The sequence below is a fragment of the Akebia trifoliata genome, chromosome 9, assembly GCF_017979445.1.
Source record: "Akebia trifoliata isolate Shusen 1 chromosome 9, ASM1797944v1, whole genome shotgun sequence".
NCBI lineage: Eukaryota > Viridiplantae > Streptophyta > Magnoliopsida > Ranunculales > Lardizabalaceae > Akebia > Akebia trifoliata.
In genome coordinates this window covers 16,443,992-16,461,754 of record NC_141383.1, presented here as the reverse complement: position 1 = coordinate 16,461,754, position 17,763 = coordinate 16,443,992, and the positions used below count along the sequence as shown (strand labels likewise).

Here is a 17,763-nt window from a genome sequence, read left to right as displayed (position 1 = left end):
ACCCATCATATTGAAATAAAAATCAAGGCCACCACATCGAAAATATATTTGTAGAGATCATTGCATATTAGATAGGCAATCAATGAATATATCACAAAAGATAATTAATCAAATCCAACATTGAACAGGTACACCAAAAAAAAAAAAAAAAACGAAAAGATTTCTTTTTTTCCTCTATGGTCCAATCAATGATCGCTTTGGACAACCTAAAATGATTTGAAAATTCAAAGAATATTGAATTGAGGATAGCATGATAGTTGTCGAGATAAGGAGTGATGACTTCTTTTTTTTCAAAAAACAAATCGATTTTTGTTTTACCAAGTAACAAGCAAACAAAAAAAAAAACCTCATTTAAAAAAAATATATTATTAATTATTTAAAAAAAACTTAAAAACACAACCCATAAAAAAAATTATTACCATACCAACCTGTTTGTTAGCAAAGAAAGAAGTAACCAACATATCGATGGTGTGTTATTGATAAAAATTGGGGTGAAAAATAAATTTTATCCTCTCCTTAGCCATAGAGAGGACTGCAATATGAGTTTCTGGGATTCAAAATTAGAGAATTAAAATGCTTCACTTTCATTCATTTAATCAACACAGAAACCTTAGGGTCACACCACTGATGTATTCGTTAGAGTGTTGGATTATTTCTTAAATTTTGATAGATCAAGATCATCTCAGGAAGAAATCTTCCTTTCAAATTGGTTTCATCAATGATCTCTAAATAGAGAGGTAAAAAGCTTCTGCACCATGTGATCTTCAAAAGGCAAAACGCATGGAATAACTGTGATAAACAATTGGGGCCGAGTTTCACTGTTCAATAACAGCATGATTACTTTCTTCATGGCTTCGATCTTTACGATTAATACTATATCGAAAGCCAAGAAATCTTGATTCTTTGTAGCTGTTCTCATATGGGGTTTTAGTTGCAGCGAATATAGTGGAAAAATCACCATCGTTGATGCCTATTTTAATGCTCTCAGGTGGTGTTTCATCACGATTCTTCAATTCCTTTACAAGTTGCTTTATTATGCTTGGTGAAAAATTCTTATTAGTTGCCATATCCCAAATGACAGAAGGTATTTTTCACAAGAGGAGGCTGAAAATTCTTGGATTAGTTATGTAATTAGAAAGGACTTGCATGAAAATATTTTCTAATTTTAGTGATGCCGAGCTAAGCCCAAAAGACTACCAACCAAGCATCAAGCCTCGCTCAAAATCTACCAGACCTGAAGAACAAACAAAGAGAGAGAGAGAGAGAGACAGCTCTCTCCTCTTGCTTTTTCCCCTTTATTTGCACAAATATGAGAAGAAGATAAAAAAAAGGAAAAATGATTTTTGCTAACAGCACATCATGCACAATGGTGCCGTTTTTTTTTATTTTTGATTTTTTTTTACGATTTTTTTTAAAAGTCTTTTCTCATCACGCACAAAGTAAATTTTTTTTATCAGCACACTATGTACAACAACATCGATTAAAAATATTATTTTTTATTTAAAAAAATGGCTCCTCATCCCAACCATCATCATTCCATCCTTATTTCATTAACCTTTGAAATCTTGAATTATTTAGGGTCATCAAAATTGACCTTTGATTGAATCATAGAAAAAAAAAAACACTAAAATACTCAAAAATCAAACAAATGATCCATAGTTGAGAAAAAAAAATTGAAAAAATAAACAAATAAATAAAAAAATAAAATAAATAAAAAATAACTTGGTCGATTTTACAATGCACCAATATTTGAGATTTTTCAAGTTTGATCCTCAAACATCCCCAGTGGAGTCGCCATTGAAAGCTCCTTCGATCCGAGGGTGCGGATCCTTTTTTTAATGTTTGGGAGTCCCCACCTAGTTTTACGGTCTACTAATCAAAACATAACTCAAAATATATAAAGAAGTATTGATCTATAAAAAGAGCAGCTCTGGGGATCACGTTATGGGATTGGAAGGTATTAGGTACTAACCCCACCTGACGAACGTCGGTCTCTACTATTCTCCAAAAAAATTACATTGTAAAAATAACATAAAAAAATAAAAATTAAAATATACCTTTCTTACTTGGTTGATTGTGACGGTTGATTCTCTCAAAACTGGCGGAGAGCATTCATTATGTGAGTTTTTCTACTTTTGTCTTCGTCACTTGATCCTCTTTCGATCTTCGAGATGAGGTATTCTCATCCTAGATCTGAATATTTCTAGCTTTTTTAGGTGTTTTGAGAATTTCTTGGTGTTTTTTGAGGATTTTTGAGTAAAAAATGGGGTTTGCGTGTTATATAAGGACTTAGGGCTTCAGATTTTAGGGTTTTGAGAAAATTGGGGAAAGTTTTGGGCCTCTCTTTCTTATGATTTTTCTTGAAATGCGAATTTAGGTTGTAGAGACTCCTTTTTATAGAGTATTTTGGGAGTTTTTCAGTTTTACTAGGTCCCTTTAAGTTGTTTAATTAGGATTTTAATTCTTACGTACAATGAAGATTGTTAAATTTTTTGAGAACCCCTTAATTATATTTTTAATTCTTTGGGACCCCAGATGGAGGGGTCATTTATAAATATCATGTGGGCCTCAATTAAATAAATTCAATTTGATTAGGTCCCTTTAAGTTATTTAATTGGATTTTCATTCTTACGTACAATGAAGATTTTTAAATTTTTGGAGAACCCCCTAATTATATTTTTAATTCTTTGGGACCCTAGATGGAGGGATCATTTATAAATATCATATGAGCTTCACTTAAATAAATGGGTCACCATTTAAAATTTGACTCGTGGGCTTGATTGATTGATTTTATTTATTCAAAATTTTAATTCAATTTATTAAGATTTCACTTTACGTTAATTAATATTTTAATTATTAATTTCAAAATTTTAAAATTTTAGGATTGGAAAATTACCGTTTTCCCCTCAAAGAGGACTTTTGGGTTGAGAGGTTGTTTTCGATATTTTGAAATCATTTTTCGTAAGAAATTTAATGAGAATATCAATTTTTGTTACTTATGGGTTTTTAGTGTGAAATGATTGTGAACCCTATGAGGGCGTTTTCATAATTTTGTCGAATTTGATAAAAATTTACGAAATAATTTATTTGATTTTAATTTGTCATTTTATGTATTCGAAAGGATTTTCCTAAGGGTAATGCAGGTTTTATGGATGTTTTGATATCAGAGGTATTTTGGTAATTTGATCATTTTTTATGATTTTTTCTCGTAAAACTTATTTTTATCTCAAAATGATGATTTCTTTATTTTTGGTCATATTTTCCTAGCGTAGCATGGTTTCTAAAGTTTTGCTTGGTTGGAATACCTTATCAAAGTTTCTGAAACATATCTAGCAACAACAAAAAATATTGGAATATTCATCCATCATTGGGAACCGTTGCAATCGGGTTGAGGAGTTGATTAATCAGGCGAATGTAAAAATGGGGTGTCTACACTTTGACTAACTCGCCCACAAAAATAATGCGCATGACACCCCAACAATCATCTTCTAATGTTACCATGTGTAAATATAAACATAAAAAAAACTTGAGAATTTTTTTGATCACCAAATTTAATATGAGTTACAGAAAGGAGAATTTGAGCCATTGATTAAGTGGTATTTGTGAGATAATATTGGAGGTACCCCTTTGCCTTACTGTACCGAGATGTGATCTGCACACTGACTTTATGTGTTTTGGTTTTCACCTTAACATATCCTTAAGCTAATGTATTTATTTTCGCCATTAACATTACAGTCGTCATCAATGGAAGACCAACTTAGAATCTTATTTATCCCTAACAATAAAATGCATATGACCGTGAGATTCACCTCCTTGTCTCTGGTGATGTTTGCATCACGCAGTTGTTATCCATCTTAAAAGATGAGTTATTCACCATCGATACTTAATTTCCTTCACAAAAATTTCGATTATAAAACTTGACAACTTGAAATATATATTTATTCTTCTTGATCAATCCAAGCACGTGATCCTTGGTTCATTGAATCGATTTCGGCGATCTTTCCTTTTACAATCAAAGATTCCAATCGACAATCAATGATTCATCTTTTAACAAAGCCAAATAAAAAACCTAAAATTTGATTTGGGGGTAGCCCCCAACACTGGATTAAGCTTTTTTTATGGTTAAACATAGTTTTTTGATCGATATCCCACGGACGATACTAATTTGTAAAGATAAAATCTCAGATGTTGTAATAACAATCAATCTTCATTGTTATTGATGCACACGAATGATAAAAAATTACACATAAAAATAATTAAAGAAAAAAGAAAAAGGGAGGGTAGAGAAATCATAAGATCTGTTCATGAGGTTTATCTTAAAATTAGACTACGTTTTCCGACTTCGAAGAACTATTCCACTATTTTTGAAGTCATTACAAGATTTACAAAATCTAGTCTCCTTTTTATTTTGTCCTCCTCCCAAGAGCCCTTTCTCATTTACATAGTAACTCTCTCTTTATATAGATATAAAAGATGAAACTAAAACCTAATGAAATGAGTCAATCTCCCCCCAATCAAGAGATTCTCCATCAATTATTCAAATCTAATTCAAAATATATCAATCAAAGTCCCGAGACACGAATTAAATCTGTTATGTGACTAATATTCACCTTATTTACATCACGTGTCTAATATCAATTTTACTATCTACACCACGAAAAGCAGATGTTGAAGACAAAGATCTTTTTGGAAAAAAAAAAAGAAAAAAAGAAAAAATAATAAAGAATCTTAGAAAAAGATTGAAGAGGGAAGATGAAGGTAATACGGTTTAAGGGGTTATCTCAAATACCAACCAAACTCAAAGGGTTTTCTCGAATTCACAATTGTTTTCACACCGCACCGCACGCTAGATGTGTCCAAAGTCTAAACTTGGTGGTGTTCCATTCTTGACTCCACTTTATTATTGCCTGTTTTTTTGTGTGGAAAATATCAGGTTCATCTCCATCAAAGAACGGCTGAGATGAAAGGCGACACCATGGAGATTCCTAAGAGAAACGGATCCCTAGGAAATGATTGAAGTCTTGATATCTTTAGTTTCAACGCGTCAGGGTCCCATTCAATTATTGAAATAATAAGCCTACTTCTTCTTCCAATTTCCTTGTTAACTCATTCATTCACAGACATCTTCTCTTCTTCTTTGTTTCAAAATGAAGCTTCACCTCATCCAACTTATTAATCTCTTCTTTTTGTTATACATCATCAACTTCATCAATCTACCGAAATCTTTATGTCATAAATATGTAAGCTCTTGTGCACTGAACCGTACAGCCATATGTTACTTGAAATCACCCCCACCCCCCGCAAGTGCGCAGCCAGTAATATCTGATGCTCCTCTGGCATCACCACCTGTGCCAGCAGTAATAACAAGCCCTCCTCAAAATTCAACCCTGAATGTAACTGCCGACAAGAATCTAACAGCTGCCCCGACCCCGACTTCATCTACAGTTCCCGATGCAGCATCAACTTCTCACGCTCACGGTACGTAAATCGGCTAAGGACGTTGAGGCTCTCCCTCCATCCTAGAGATCAGCAAAACCTTCAAAGAAAATAATTTCTATTTATTTATTTATTTTTTTCTCTAGGATACATTTTTCTGTCTCAATCATGGGGTTGAGAATCTCGATCAAATAGACAGTCAGTCTAGATAAGAGGAAAAATGCAGATTTCTTAGAGATCAATATAAACTTCTTAGCGATTACTACTTTGTTTTCAAGGGATACATTTTTCTAGGAAATCTGTAGTGCATGTCTCAACCGTCTGTTTGACCAAGAGCCTCAACCGCAGGTTGAGAGTTGAGACTAGTGTTTTCCATACACTAATTTAGCCATCAAACAAACAGTTGTTGAGATGACCCCAGAGAAAAATGCATCAAAAAATAATTTATGTTATCCCTAGAAACCAAGAACTGATCTCTAAGCAAATTGGTTTTTTCCCGTATCTAAATTCTCAGCCGTCTTTTTTATAGGCACTTTCAGCTGAAATTTATATTAATCCCAAAATGAGGAATTTGATTGGAAAAATTACTTAAAGGACCCTAATGGAGGGATTTCTTTCTTAATAATTCATAAGTTTTGGATGATTTCTTAATAATTCATTTATTAATTTTTTCTCTTTCTAAACAGGCCATGGACCTCTTCTCACACATTCTCACGACTGGATGCTTTAACCATTCAAACTCATCATTTTAATAAAAAATTGGATTTTTGGCATCTCAATCGAGTTTTGAAGATTCAATACCATCATAAAGGATTTAAGAAGGAAGAAGAAGTCATTTTCAAACATGATGAAGATGTATGTAAAAAATTAGTGTTTTTTTTTTTTTTTTTTTCTTATTTTTTGGATGAAAATCGATCAAGAATGGTTCTTTTGGTTGAAATCATCTAAACAAGTCGTTATCTCAAATTTTTAGTCGATCTTTCCATATATTTTAATTGAAAAAATTTTAAATTTTAAATTTTAAAATGGGTGGATTTTACTAGTGTTGCTGAATAAAAAGTGGTGAACTCGACACTAATTAAAAAAGTGTCAAGTTCGACAATAAAAATTGTGAACTCACAACAACGAGGGACCATTGAGAAAGAAAAAGTTTACCTAATGTCCTATCAAGCAATTGCGCAAAACATAGGGACTATTTAGAAAGAAGGGGTGATGACATGTGTCATATTTGGTGATCAATATGGTGATTTGTTGATATGGGTAGTGGTTTGTGGTTTAGGGTTATGGGTTTAGATGTGGATTGAATATGAATAAGGGTTAGTGGGCTTTGGTATATTGGGCTTGGGTTATGGAAGGTTGTAGGTTATAGGTTATTTTGGATTGGGTAAGGACTGTTTTATGATGGGATTGGATGTGTTGGTGGCTTTTGTGGAATTAGGATTGTATTAGGTTGGATGAGGTTAGAGATTAATTTTGGAGAGTTGAGGGTTTATGGGCCTTTAAATGGGCTTGGGGCATTTTCAATTTGGGATCGGAGCGGTGAAGGGTAGGGAAGGTGGTGGGTATCCCTAGTTTCATTTTAAATTTATTCATTTTTTTTAGAGATTTTGAAAATCATTGGATTGATCAAAATGTCGTGTTTTGTCAAATTGGGCCATAGAGGCTTGTTGGTGAATTTTATTGAAAATCTGGTATTTTTTATTTCAGGAGCGGAGCGGTGAAGTGTAGGATAGGCCAACTCCTTTTGGTGGGCCCATTAGGCCCTTAGGGGGTCTTAGGAACCTCCAAATCATCAAAATGTCGCATTTTATTGATAGATTTTTGCCTTATTAATTCTTTGATTTCGATGGCATGGAGCTTATGTGAGATCTCGAATTTGACGAAAATTTGATGAGTTTTGCAATTCAGATATTTTTGGTCGTGTTTTAAAAAATTGGAGTTGAATGCAACTCGAAAGGGTTTTGAAATTCTTTTGATTAATATTTGATTTTTGATTTTTAATTTGATTTTTTGATTTTTGATTTGATTTTTTTTTTTAATTTTAATTTTGATTTTTTGATTTTTAATTTGATTTTTTGATTTTTAAAAATTATTATTGACTAATCCGTGCTTTCAGCATTGATGATTCTGAAGTAATGCTTATCTGTATTTGGAATACAGATGACATTTGGTTCCCTTTCATTCATTATCGATAAACAGATAGCATAGTGTTTTACTTCATCTGTGCTTGGAGCATGGATACAACGTTATCCGTACTGGCAACATGAACCAATATGAATTCAAACGTTTTAAAACCTGCGTGCCCTCTTATTTTTCGTTTCTTTTTCATTTTCCTTCGATTTTCTTTAAATTTCGACGATTTCTCTTCCTCTTCTTTACGATTTCCTTCCCTTTCTTGATCTTTCTCCCTCTCTTTTGAGTTCCTCTTTGTTTTTGCGTTCGTGGAGGTCGATTTTTATTGTTGGGGTGACTCGAATTCTTCTGGAACATTGAGGTGAGTTTCCTTACCACATTTCCCTTTGATTTTCTTTGCTTTTTTTTTTTCAAGGAGCCTTATCTTAGTTTTGATTCAGACTTGTTATCACTCCTTGGATTGGATTTTGAGTGTTTTGTTGGTGCATTTGGAAGTTTTCGACACTTTGATTGACTAAGGTAAATGCCCTACCCCCTTTTTTAATCTCGATTTTTGCTGCATATTCCCCTTTTCTAAATGATGTCATGAGAACAAACGAATTTTGACTTGCCTTTCGCTTTTACGATGCTGTCGTGTACATGTTCATTCCTTTTTTGCTTTTATTTTATTATTTTTTTCTATTTGCTTTGTATTGTCATTAGTTTTGATGGTGGTGGATGATTTTTTGGTGGAAGTAATGACTGGTTGGGGTGGCATGGCTGGGGTAGTGATGGGTTGGGATGATGGTTTGGTCTTTAGGATGGGATCCTGACATTTGGATTCGTTGGTATTTGGATCATTTAGGGATGAATGACATCAAATGGGGCCATGCTGGTAAGTCGGGTGGATTGAAAGGGTAGGGTTATTAGTGATGAAGGATGAATTGGGTTGTTGGGGTGGAGGTTGATGAATTATTTGGTAGACCATTGAGAGTCGGATCCTTATGTCTTGGAGCAAGAGTGGGAAGGTTGAGTAAATAGTGGTTTAAATTGGTTTGTAACTCGAGATTTGTTTGTGGTCTTGGAATCATTTTAATTGCCAGGTAGGATGGTCTTGGGCGAGTTGAAGAATGTTTTGGATGGCTTAGAGAAGTTGATAAGAGAGATGGTGGGGTATGCTTTGGGATTGATGCTTTTGGTGAGGTTTTAGGAATGGATAATAGGAAATAATGGTTTGGTTGGGTATATTTGAAAGGCGAGTGTTAGTCTTGAGGGTGTATGGATGGTTTGGATGAAGTAGTGTAGATTGTTGGTGGATTTGGGTATTGTAGGTATCTGGATCGTTTGGAGTGGGAATTTGGGGTAGTTTAGGATTGGTTTAGGGATAGATTTGGCCTGTTTTATGGATTGTTTTTAGGGATGGTTTTTGATTATTTTAGGGTGGTCGAGGGGTTGTTTGGGGAACTATTTTAGGCAAGGCAAAGGGGTAATTTAGAAACTATTTTTGGCAAGAAATGGGTGTAGTAATTGTTTGGGGCTGGTTTAGGGGTGATTTTGGGAAACTGTTTGGGATTGGTTTGAGTGAGAAATTGGGTGGTTAAGGAATGAAAGGTGGGACTGGATTTGGATTCTTTGGATAAGCCGATTTTCCCTCTTTTTCTTTCTCTCCTTTTTTATTTAGCATGCTTTTGATGTGAAAATATCGTTTGTCACGCTTGTTTTCTTTTCATGCTCCCTCTCTTTTTGTTTCACTTTGCTTGTTTGAGACATGAATATTTTGACTTACTTTGGACACCCATACATTTAAAAAAAAATGATATCGTAACATTATTGTGATGGTTGATTGGTCAAGCTGGCACATGTACAAGTTTAATTAGGTAAGGAGGATTTCTAAAAGGTTGAGTCGTGTGGGTGGGTGATGTTTGTCAGGTTTATTGGCAAGGTTGTTGCATATCTTGAGGGTTTAGGTGAAGCGATTTGTTTTGAGAGTCTTAGAATTGAATGGGGTTTGGGTCGGGTATGGACAGGTTTATGGTAGGATTTGGTCAAATTGATTGGGTTTTTTGATGGTTAGTAAGCGGAGATGACGTGAGTATAGGTGAGTCATGATTGTGGGTCACTGGTTATGGTACTTGAACGATCTGGGTGGTTTTTTTAGAGTTTGAGCTAGAATGTAGGGATAAGATGAGATTGCATTTGCGAGTTGAGTGATTTTCAAAGCAAAGTGGATGGATTTTTTGGCTTAGATTTTTTTTTACGAGTGGGGGAGTTGACGGGCCCGGATAGGTGAATTATGACGTTAGGATTGGAGGTCATAGGTTTAGGTAGGCGGATTGTCGTTGATTTGATATTTGGATTGATAGGTTGAGTGGTTAGATAATTGGGTTTTTAACTGGGTTTGAAATGTGGATTTGTTGGGTTTGCTTAAGTGTAACTTTGAATGGGTAGACATTGGTAGGTGGATAAGGTTGGATTTTGGCTAGGTTACATTGAGATAGGCAAATAGGAAGCCTTTTCTCTGTTGACTCAATGGCTCATTGACTTGTAGATTGGTAGAGAGAGGAGGACTAAGGTGGCGCATCTTTTATCTGACGAGGAGGAGGAGGCGAAACCTAGGACCCGGACTCGCTTCGCTCTAGGGTCTGGGGTGGAGACTGAGGCAGGTAGGCCAGGTCGACCTTTGTGGAGGCCTGTTCATCTTCAGCAGCCGATTCTTCTTCTAGGATTAGGGCAGATGAGGTGAGTACCTTTAGGAGTGACCCAACTAAGGACCTTACGGGCAGTAGTGGCGGCAGATGCAGACGAGGTGGTAGAGGCAGGGTAGATAGGGCCCCTGGTAGAAGCAGAGTGCGTCGGGAGGTTCCCAGGGTCGAGATCCCTGAGAAAGAGAGTAAGAGGGTTCTTGATACATCTCTCTGTAGACACCCCATTTTTGCATACGCCTGATTGATCAACTCGTCAACCTGATTACGACGATTCTCAATGATGGATGAATATTCCAATATTTTTTTTGCTATTATATATGTTTCAGAAATTCGGATGAGGTATTTCAAACAAACAAAATTTTAGAAACTGCGCTATGCTAGGAAACAATGATCCAAAAACGTAGAAATCATCATTGTGAGTTAAAAAAAGCTTTACGAGAAAAATCGCTAAAAAATGACCAATTACCTAAATACCCCTAACGTCAAAACATCCCTAGAGCCTACATTACGCTTAAGAAAATCTTTTCGAACACATAAAATAATAAATTAAAATTAAATAAACTGTTTCGTTAATTTTCACCAAATTTGACAAAATTATGAAAACGCCCCTCATAAGGTCTACTACCATTTTGTGCCAAAAACCAATAAGTAAAACAAATCAATACTCCTATTGAATTCCTTACGAAAAACTGATTTCAAAATGTCCTAAAACATCGAAAAACAACTTCTCAACACTAAAGTCCTTTTCGGGGGCAAAACGATAATTTTTCAATCCTAAAAATTCAAAATTTCAAAATTAATAATTAAAACATTAATTAACGTAAAGTGAAATCTTAATAAATTAAATTAAAATTTTTAAACAATTAAAACCAATTAATTAAGCCCACGGGCCAAAAGTGGTGACCCATTTATTTAAGTGGGAGCCCACTTGATATTTATTAAGAGACCTTTCAATTTAGAGGTCTAAAGAATTAAAGATATAATTAAGGGGGTTCTCCAAAAAATTAAAAAAATATTCTTTTATTGTACGTAAGAATTAAAACCCTAATTCTAAATCCTAATTAAACCATAATTCACCTTATCTTAAAGAAACCTTATCAAACTAAAAAGTTTCCAAAAAATCTATAAATAAGAGCCTCCACAATTCAATCTCGTAGGTCAAGAGAAATCTAGGAGAGAGAGGTCAGAAACATCCCCAACCTTCCCAAAACCCTAAATTCAAAATCCCAACTCCTAACCTAACATCCAAACCCCCATTTTTACTCAAAAAACACCTAGAAACCCTATAAAAATACTTAAAAAATCTCTAAAAAATATTCAAAAAATAAGAAAACACTCAAATTTAGGAAGAGAATACCTTATCTTGGAGATCAGAAGTGGATCTAGTGACGATTGTAATATAGGAAAACTCACACGAGGACGCTCTCCACCAACTCTGAGAGAATCAGTAGTCATAATCAACTAAGTAATTTTTTTATTGATTTTTAGAAAAGTAAATTTTTGAAAAAGTAGAGACCAATATTTACCGGGCGGGATTGGTGCCTAACACCTTCCAATCCCTTAACATGATCTCCGGACCTGTAGTTTCTTTTTCATAAATTAGTGATATTTATTTGTTTAGAGTTATGATTCAATTCCTAGACCGTAAACCCCAAAAAACTGATCCACAACCCGCGGATCGAGGGCGCTTTAAGTGACAACTCCGTCGAAAATATTTTTGAAGATCAAACTTGAAAATTTTCAAATATTGATGCATTGCTAAATAGACCTAGTTTTTATTTTATTTATTTTTAGATTTTATTATTTTTGTTATTTTGGTATTATTTGATTGGATTTTTATATGATATTATGGTTTAATTTAGGGTCACTTGGGATGATCCTAAATAATTCAAGAGGTTAGTTTCATTGAATGTGAAATGATGGTTGTTGAATCATGAAGATCTTAACAAAGTATACGTGAGTAGGATATTTCATTGGGTTGTTTCCGTTAGTTGGGTCTTGTGCATCGTTCGGACCCTATTTTGATATAAGTTTTGTACTTTTTCAATGTTGTTGATAAAAATGAATTTCATAGTTGAAAAAATGATTTAATATTCAATGAACTTATATTGAGTTGATGAATATCAGAAAGTGGATATTTTGTTTGAGAGATTGAAAACTGTAAAAATAAAAAAAAGAAAAAAAAAGGTATGAAATGGTAAAATGTCAGAGTCACACCTGAGGGGTAATGTCTGCATTTTACATTGTTGTATGGTGTGTAGATTAGTGAACGGATATCCAGGGATAATGTTATTGGTTATATATTTATTTACTTTCTATTAGAGCGAGGTGCTGTTTACTTTTCCTTTTCGTTATTTATTTTAGGCCGGGTAGCTACAGTTGTATGGTAGGAAATTGGATATTTATTCTGAACTTTGTATTGTTAATTTTTCTTTTATTTTCAAATGGAAATTATATATATATATATATATTTTGTGAGTTGTTAAAGAGTCTGTGAATGCTTGAAGATATAATGCGTCATATCATCCGGAGTTGTGCACTATCCTGGGATATACGGCAAGAACCACCAAGCTCATACGTGATATGGGACACGTATGAGAGTGGAGTCACAATTGGAATCCGAATTTATTCCTCTCTATCTTTATCAGTAAACTTGTAATGCAAAGGTGGTTGTATACGAATGGTTTGTATATTTGGGAATCACATGCACACCTGATAGGCATAGATGAAAATGATTAGTTAGTGATCACTAACAATTTATTGTAGTCAAACGTTCTAATACATCGAAAAGAGACCTATTGCTTTCGATCACATCAAAAGGCTAGTGTGAGTCGGATAAATGATCTCGCAAGTGTAGTAAATAACGACTAACCACAAAATCAAGAACTAATACTTTATTATGAAACATCATGTCCCGACTAGGAATGATCCAGTCGTGAATCTCAACTCTCTAATTCTACTACTCCACCATTGTGTATTATGTATCTGTTGCATTATTTTGATATATAAAATGAAATGCATGTTTAATGTTTTCATTTGATCAATTAGATTTGTATAAAAAAGAAAATGCTATAGTGGGTACAGTTGATTGATGTAATGTGAGTTTTAAAATGTTTAATTGCTCATCCCTAGCTATGTGTACCAGTTAATCACAGTTTTTTCTGTAAAACTTTGCATATTTTAAAATGATTCAGTATGTTTATTCGTTCATGTTAAGAGAGGTTATTGACAGAAATTGTTTGCTTCCCTACTGGATAATCATTGTTACTCACTTTTTTCTTCTCCATTTTTCTAGTTTCAGATTCAGAGTTTGGCGATACAGTTATAGAGCACGAGTGAAGATCATCTGGTGGGTCAGATAGACAACTAGAGTTTGTCACTTGGTGAGTAATTGGGTTACACCCCCTAATAGTGTCGATTTGTCCATGACTATTATAGATGTTGTATTAAGCGTTAGAACTTTTATTAGAGTGAGAGAATGTTTGTATAATCCTGTGTTTTAATTATCCTTCCATACTCTGATCTATCATACGTTATTAGATGTATATAAGCTTCCGCTTGTAAATTTTGTAGGTATATATACAGGATAATTTATGTTGTTTATTAGGTGCAGGTTGAATGCCTTGGAATGCTAACATAAACAGAGGAGACCATACCGAAATTTCGAGACGCCACCTAGTATCTCGAGATCTGACATGGGATTTTGTGTTAGCGTTTGGTGGGGTGCCACATCCAGTCACGTACCTTTATGGTATATAAAACTAGGGGATCAGTACCGTTCGATTATGTGACATTGAAAGGTGTATCGATGCACCCATGCTGGAGTGACTTGAGCCTTTGTCCTCTTGTAAATCGCAAAGTCACATGTCCCGATTGTCAACCCTAGACAAAACTAATCTAAGTTAAACCAATTGCACTTTTTGATCAAAATCAGTGCGTAAGCGAGATCTTGTCCCGATGTACTTCATATACTAGGGGGATAGACTACGTCTATTCTATACGAAATGTGACTTAAGAGTACCTTTGCTTAGCATTGTATGCCACCTTTCAACTGAGGATTAAACTGACTACTTTTGACTTTAGAGATTTGGGTTAGAGTCTTAAATTATCACCTATATGGTATATCAAACCAAGTCACCACGTACCATCTGATTGAGTATGCTCAAGAGGTATATAGGTGCACTTAGACAAGGTTTTACTAGATAAATTGCATTGCATGTCGTAAACCTAGAGTCTAGGAACCTTCCTATAGGTCTCGACCGGAATCGACTAAGGGTGTTCCCAGGTTGTTCTAATCAATCTAATCAATAGGTAAGTGGGCGGACTAGTCCTGACTGTTCAAACTATACCAGTAATATCGGTCCGACCCAATGTGTGAAATGTAGATCAATTAGCCCAATCAACAAATGGATCAAACTGATCAACACCAAATTGGTTGGACCAATTGGTTTTACTTTAAAAAATTCAGACTATTTTATACCAAAACAATTCAATCCTAGAGTCAAATTATTTTGTCTGATCAAAAGTTCTATCCCAATTAGGGGTAGACTCGTGACTAACCCTTTTCACCTTCTTTGTTACTATAGACTTATAGTGCATTTGATTTAATATTTTAATTATGCGATTAAGAGTCAAATCTTTAAAATCAATGATTAATCTTGGTGTACTTCCACTCAAGTAATAATTGCTCGTACACGTTCTAAAACCCCGTCTTTGCTACTTTGGGTTTGTCAAAAGAGTTATCAAGCCAAAGAACCAATGTCATATCCATCCACCTAGAAGGACCTCATCGCTTTGTAGATAAGTATCCCTGAGTTTCCTTTTAGTTTCAATTCAGTTTTTGTCAGTCTTAAAATTCAGTTGGTCATTTCAGTTATGTTAATCTTTCTTTAATTTCTGAGTTTTAGTCGAGTTTGTCAGTCTATATTTTTTAATTTCAATAAAATAAAGAAGCTTTTGATTATCATGAATGCAATAATGATGTGAACATAAAATTTGACATGAGGAATGTCTTAAAGTTCAATAATCAAATTTTATAAATATTGAAACTAAAGAATATACTCAAAAAGTGCAAATGAGTATTATATTATCCTCAGGAGAATATGAGAGAATAATAAACTTACTTAAGAAATTCAATAACGTTCTTGCATGATTTCATGAAGATATATTGATAGATTACACCAAAATAGATCAAGTCATAAGTTGAGGGTGAACTTTAAAATCAAAGATTATCAGTCAAGAATGATGTAGTTGAAACTATCGACAAAGGTGCCAATATCCGCAAGAAGGGATCCATCATGTTTTTCACTTGAGAGAGAGAGAGTTTTCATTCGCAAAAGAATAAGAGATTTTTTAAAGTTTTAAAAGTGTTGAATGGGTCAATGTCAAATACAAAGAATTCAATCATACTCAATTTCGTAAAGAAGGCTAAAGATTACTTTTTCTCAAAAGAAGACTTTACTCGACAGAGCAATCAAAATATCAAGTTCCTAGAACCTTGACTAAATCAAGTAGTATTTCAACAAAGGAGGCCTTCTTTGGTCGAACAATTTTCCTATCTTACCAAAAAAAGATAATTTTTTCTAACCCTTTGCAGCCTTTAAAAATCAATAGTCTTTTCTTTTTTAACCGCACCAACTAACCTCGAGAGAAAAAAAGTATGAACTACATTGTGACCTGATCCCAAAAGGGAAAAGAAATATTTGGGGTACGTAGGCAACCTGAGAAGTTACTTCAGGCCCTATCATGCAAAAAAAATGTATTTTCTTAAGAAAAGTGTTATCTAAAAGGAAAATCCCCTATTGAAAAGTTCAAAAGAAGTAAAGTCAAACGAGGGACATTAAAAGAAAGAGTCAAAATAATTGACAAAAAAAAAAGCCAAACTAGGGGCATTAAAAAAAAGAGAATCAAAAGAATTTACAAAAATGAAAGAATGCTAAACTAGGGGCATTAAAAAAAGAGAATATTAGACTAAGGGCATTTTGGGGAAGTCGAGCCTTATACCTTTTCTTTCTAAACCATGTCCTAAGTCCACCTATTAGGTCCTCTTGAATAGTAATTGACTCGGTTAAGGTGCAGGTAACCAAGAAGTTGTCGAGTTAAATATTCAAGATCATCAAGAGAAAAAGAGAAGCCTGCTAGGTTGAAAACCGAAAAAGGCGACCTAGGCAAAAATTAGGGTACACAAAAAAGGAAAAATCCCACTTAGAAGAAAAATTCAAAAGAAAGTTGTCGAGTTGTTTATTTAAGATCATCGAGAAAAAAAAGAAGTCCACTAAATCAAAAACTTGTAAAGCAACTTAGGCAAAAGTTAGGGCATAACCATAAAAAAAGAAGGCCTACTAGGTTGAAAACCTGAAAAAGGAGATCTAGGAAAAATCAAGACATCTTTAGAAAAAGAAAAGTAAAGCTTGCTAGGTTGAAAACCTGAAAAAGCAACTTAGGCAAAAATTAGGGTACATAAAAAAGGAAAAATCTTACTGAGAATAAAAATTTAAAAGGAAGTTATCGAGTTGGTTATTCAAGATCATCAAGAAAAAAGAGAAGTCCGCTAAGTCAAAAATTTGAAAGGTCGACTTAGGCAAAAGTTAGGGCATAACCATAAAAAAAAAGGCCTGCTAGGTTGAAAACCTAAAAAGGTGATCTAAGCAGAAATCAAGGCATCTTCTGAAAAAAAAAACTTGCTAGGTTAAAAACCTGAAAAGGCTACCTAGACAAAAATTAGGGTACCAAAAAAGGAAAAGGAAAAGGAAAAATCATATTGAGAAGAAAAATTAAGAAACAAGTCACAACATTCGAGGGCTCACATCCGATGAAGACAATACTGAATTCGATAAAACTCAAAAATCATCTTTAGCATATCAGATCTTTAAGAATGTTTACTTGCCAAGTATTCGCTAAAGTGTAGAACTATCGACTACTTTGAAGATAAGGATCTTCTATTTCAATAATTATCAAAATTTTAAGTCCAGCTCAAGCATTTTTTAAGCAAAATTCAAAAAAAAAAAAATCCTTATTGCATATATGATAATCTTAAGAGTTGAAAATTTAAAGGAATGTCGATTCTTTTGTCTGTCATATATCAGAGTCCATAGTTGCTTGTGCAATCCATTCCAACAGTTCTATAGTTAAGTTCCAGTTAGAGCCAATCTTGAAATTATGGGCATTTTTGAAAGTCATTATGATTTCAAAGTTTTGTTCTTAATCACATGATAAAAAGAAAAATCTCAAAAGCCTAAAAGTCTAACGAAGCCCAATGATAATTATGAATCCAGATGCATGACAAGCCAATAAAGGCCCGATCTTTCAAATTTTGAGTTTGATAATACCAAGTCTTTAACTAATTCAAGCCCAAGAACATGGCTCTGATAAGTTCATGTCTGAGAAATGAGACTCTAACTTTTTTGAATCATAGAATGAGTAGGATTTTTTAAGTTCCTATAAACCTTAGTCCTAGAAGCGTGACTCCAATAAGTTCAATTCTGAAAAATGAGACTCTGACTTTTTTGAA

General features: G+C 34.0%; 1 long non-coding RNA gene across 1 annotated transcript; it reads left to right on the top strand.

Annotated features, from left to right (window-relative positions):
* Window positions 1-4,917: 4,917 nt before the first annotated feature.
* Window positions 4,918-13,859, top strand: LOC147394416 (uncharacterized). Its single transcript, XR_015181451.1, has 2 exons — window positions 4,918-5,478; window positions 13,549-13,859. It is a non-coding gene; the product is annotated as an uncharacterized LOC147394416 (long non-coding RNA).
* The last annotated feature ends 3,904 nt before the right edge of the window (window positions 13,860-17,763 follow it).